Below are 5,086 nucleotides of genomic sequence, written 5' to 3' on the forward strand. Positions count from 1 at the left end.
ATATGACACGGTAATATGGAAAACCCCTAACTGAATAGAAGCTTTGGGTTTGGGAAATTGTTAATTGCCGTCATTTTAAGCCTTGCATCATTATTCTTTACTTTTTAAGATTAGTAAATTGTCTACCAGTTGTCATTGATAAGTGTTGGAGGACTTGCAGAGAACAGCGTAACCCGAAGACAAAATCGCCGGAAACGACAGCGTAATAGAATTTCGATTCATCAAACACAATGTCAGATCACTGAATTAATTATACCCGTCATGTAAAACCCATATTAGTCAGCACAAAGGAAACTATATTTAACTGATGCTCAAAATAATTACTACATAAAGATGAATTTCTTCAAGCCATGTGACAACACACGTAATAAATAATATATTTATTTATTTTACAAGGTAGCAGAAAGAGAAGGGTTTAATGGTTTGATGAGAGTTGGATGCTGTACATGCTGTTAAAAGTTGTATTTACATCTGACAGTGACGTCTGGAAAGATGACTAGTGCGAAGATAACATGTGGTGATGGTGGTGGTGAACCGATCAATTTTAGTCTTAACTCTATCAACTTTATATTTTGACACACTTAGCAATGATTGCCGATATTTAGTAGTGCAACTCTTCATATCTGTGTAAATTGGCAGAATACTGTGTTGGTTGCGTCAGAAGGAAAACGGAACTTTAATAAACGAAGGAAAAATTCCTGTAACATTAGTGTTGGTAATAAATTCTCTTTAGTACATTAATTCGATAACGAAACAATAAAGAATATAATAAAGAATTTTGGCATTAATCGGGAGGTAGGGTGGAATTTGCATGCATGTGAGACTCGATTGACAGACAAAAGTGACAAACTACTGCCCTGTAACACTAACAATCCATCATCTATTCGTGGGTGGGAAACAACTAGGTGAATTTGATATCTTTTTAAATCATAGATTTACGTAGTGGAACAATTTACAAGAAACAGTATGTATATCCATTGTAAATATATCTAAAATAATATTTGACATTTAAATTAGAAAAATAAAATCAGTAATTATACAAGAGAATATCAGACTCATATCCGGGTAGAAACAGTTCCAATTACGATTATTCCAGTTTCCGCTGAAAATGGAAAAGTATTCTGCAATTACTTATTTCAAAATAATGTATGTTGTAGATACTGTGCGGATGGGGTTTAAAATTGTTAAAGAAAAACCATGTGCTAAATAATAACGATATACAGTCATTAATTATAAATAAGTGGAAATTTTCCTTAATTAAGATCTATAATATAGAGAGACAGAATCGTGAATGATGAAAATATTTTGTAATTAGATAAGCATTTAGCATTCTTAAAATTTTCCGTAAACTCGACTGAGTACGAGTAAATCTAGAAATAGAGTTGTATGCGATTATTCAAGGTAATTATTGTAGGTGGATAGAAAAGGTAAGTTAAATAATGAAAGTGGGGAAAAAAATCGTCCTCTTTGCCGTTCTAAGTCCACATGGCATCATCACCTGTCACTTAGTCACAACAACAGCCATTTTCACAATAAATTTTTATTGTCTTCGTATTAATTGGATTCTTTGTTCAAAAAGCAAAACTTCGGAATTGAGATTCTCTAAATTCTAACTTCGTGTTTGAAATTTTTACACGGGTGAAATTTTCTCATTACATTATCGTTCTACAAAAATAAAAAATAAAAATAGCGGTTTTCAAAGAGGGCGACAGCTAACTTAATGATTCGTTGCCGGAATACAAGGGGAAAAAAAGGCAAAGATGGGAAGAAAGCTGAAATTCCTTCCAACCCGTTAGAAAATGGTAATCAACTGAAGATGTCACACCAGCACAATCAGTATTCCCACTTCAAACCTTTATAATGAATGTAGTTAGGTACCCAAATGTTACAAACCCTTTGAAATATGAATTTGCATCAGGCGTTTATTATTATATAAACTGACCATTCAGTCAACTAGTGTGTTTCTGTAGGTGTGTATGTGCGCCATGTATATCGTAACGGAACCTTCTTCTTACATAAATATTTATATTAGAAAAAATATAACATTATGTAAAACAAAAAAGTCTTACTGAACAAAATGGAGTGAGAATGTGAAATATGGAGCAAACCCATCGGTGTAGACAATAGAATTCACATGGGGACAATTAAGGAACAACGATGATGACACTAGAGGACATGAGCAAGAATATATTTTGATTATTAAGCTAATCTAAAAAGCTATATTGACTGTGTATGTATTTATACATTGACATATCGATTTGTCATCGATAATTTAGTAGAGAGGGAGAAATGGGTCGTCAACAAGGAAAAATCCTTCTTGCCGGCAGGAGATCAGGTAAAACGGTTACATTTACCTATGAGCTGTAAGTCCGCATGTGTGGTGACGAAAGGTGATTGTAGATTGCGAAGACTTAGAAAGAAAGAAAGAATGAAAAAAAACCCGACCTGGTTACTAAGAAACAAGAATCATCCCCAATATTTAACACACACATTGAAGTAACAAGATTAGGCATTTACAATTGTATCATTCGAGACAAAAATGCTGCCAGCATCGAATGTTAAGTCGATGCGGATTTTTCTCTTTTCTTTATGTATGTGTGTGTTTGTCATAAACTGAGACTTGCTGTCGGTAACAATGAGTCAGCTACTAATCACACACACATACATTGTTATATATATATGTGTGTGTGTGTGTGTGTGTGTGCACACGTGTTTATAAAGTGAAACAAAGAAAATAACATTTCTCTATTCAATCCTACTCGAGTATATAGATATATATATAAAAGTGAAAGTCTATAAACACACACATATATGATGCGTGTATACACACACACAGACGAACGCATGAAAAAGCAAGTGCGCTGAATAGCAATAATGATAATTGCAGAAGACGACAGGATCAGCAAGATTGAGTAATCGGAGGGCTGAGTGGAAAACAGACATAAAGAACACACAAAGCGAAACCGATTGACAAAGTTTAAACAAGAGACAGGCAGTCAAGGTATGGAGAGGGAGAACTTTAAACCATACAACAACGGTAAAGGGAATGAGGAGACCAAAATATGAACATCATTCATCTTCGTCTCCTTCTCCTCCCTCGTCGTCGTCGTTCTTTCTTTCTTTCTTTCTTACTTTTCTTTTCTTTTACCTTTTTACATTGTCCCACGTCCATTCTAGTCATCAACAATACAAGAGACAACAAAGCGGAACTTACCTGAACTATTATGTATATGTTATAAATAGGTCCTTAAGATTTGGAAATGTTGTAGAGGAATCAAGAGAAGGTATCCAGAAAAACGACAACTGCCACTACTTAACTACAACAGCTCTCGCACAAGACAAACCAGCCATTATTCCAGTTAGGTACAGTGCTATTTATAGCGACCAATCAGCAACTGCCTTACATTCAGTGCCCGGTAGTTCGTGTGTCTATGTAGGTGGGAGTTAAATTAAATGAGGAGTAGGCAGAGGCGCACTTCTCTCCAAGATGTAGCGAGACGGGTGGAAGGGATTTAGTTACGCGAGAAACTGCCAAAAGAAAAAAAATCGGAAAGGAAAATAATATTAGAAACTGTGTTAAACCATAGGGGAAAATATTCCGAAAGGATTTAGGTTACAGGAATCTTCTTTAGAATTATTTTTCTTTTCTTTTTTTCTTTTACCGGTTCGATTTCAGAAGACTTTCTTTCGTTGATAGAGATTAAAATATTGTTATTTACAATTTAGCTTTTCACGGTCTGTCTTTCTTTAAAAAATACAATAACTTTCCAACATTATAATGCTAATAAAGAAAGATCTGCTGTTAAAATTAGTTGAGCGGTGGTGAAAATGCCATGTGTTTCGCTAGGTCCCTTTTTTTTATTTTTTTTTTTAACGTTTTGAGTTCAAATCCCACCGGAGTAATCATCGTCTTTTATTTTTCCAGGAGTCGATGAAATAAATTACCAGTTAGACATTGAAATCTATGACCAAATATAACTTTCTCCCCTAAGTTTTTGCTGTTTTGTAACCAAGTTAAAACCCCAATATTTAATACTAATGGAAGGACTACAGTGTGCCGGGCAAATATATATATAATTATGTCCCTTTACATTCTGAGTTCAAATCCCGCCATGGTCGACTTCGCCTCCTATCCCTCCGAGATTGATAAAATAAGCACCAGTAATTTACAAAATAAGAAATACCCCCTCCCCCATGAATGTCACCCTGTACTAACGCACTAACTCAATGTGATTAAAATTCTACAACATCGGAGCGATTACCTGGCTCCTCTATTCTGAGTTCAAATCTTGTTAGGGTTAGCTGTACCTTTCTTTTCTTTAGGATTGATGTACCCGTGGGTGGGTCATTTCAATCGATTATATTTGTATTGTTTAAATCGACATTTTTACTAGTCCCCGTCAAAATATAATCTTTTATCTCTTCTACTTGCTTCAGTTACTGGACTAAGGCCATGCTGGGGCACTGCCTTGAAGGGTTTGAAGGATCTTAAGTCCGGTATTTATTCTTTCAGATCTTTTTTGCCGAAGCAAAGACATAAACAAACCAACACCGGGTGTCAAGTGAGGGGAAAAACAGATACCTGCCCCCCCCCCTCACATACACACACACACGTACACATATATACACACATGTACACATGCACTCTGATATCTATCTTTTATTATCTTGTTCCATTCATTACACTGTGGTCATGCTGGAGCACCACCTTGAAGCATTTTAGTTGAACAAATCGACCCCATTGCTTTTGTTTCTTTTTTAAACCTGGTACTTATTCTATTGGTCTCTTTTGCTGAACTACTAAGTTACACGGATGTAAACAAACCGACACTGGCTGTCAAGCAGTGGCTGGGGAGGTTTTAGGATTTTTATTTATTTGCTCGCTTTCACCTTTGTGTTTAAGTGAAACTTTATGGTTTGGTCATTTTGACTGCTCTTTTTAGCATGCTTGTTAGTACCATTAATTATTAATATATATATATATACACACATACATACACACACACATGAAGGGTTTCTTTCATTTTTCTTCTACCAAATCTACTCACAAGGCTTTGGTTGGCTTCGGGCTATAGTAGCCGACTCT

At 35.3% G+C, this 5,086-nt stretch overlaps 1 protein-coding gene across 4 annotated transcripts in view; it reads right to left on the reverse strand.

Moving 5' to 3' along the window:
• Window positions 1–3,383, reverse strand: part of LOC106867178 (ras-related C3 botulinum toxin substrate 2) — a 220,753-nt gene extending 217,370 nt beyond the window's left edge. For all 4 annotated transcript variants that reach the window (XM_014911976.2, XM_014911974.2, XM_014911975.2 and 1 more), the window contains exon 1: window positions 3,215–3,383. The gene's annotated coding sequence lies outside the window, so the exon portion shown is untranslated. The remainder of the gene's footprint in view (window positions 1–3,214) is intronic.
• Between the last annotated feature and the right edge of the window lie 1,703 nt (window positions 3,384–5,086).

Source organism: Octopus bimaculoides, chromosome 7, assembly GCF_001194135.2.
Source record: "Octopus bimaculoides isolate UCB-OBI-ISO-001 chromosome 7, ASM119413v2, whole genome shotgun sequence".
In the NCBI taxonomy this organism is placed as follows: Eukaryota; Metazoa; Mollusca; class Cephalopoda; order Octopoda; family Octopodidae; genus Octopus; species Octopus bimaculoides.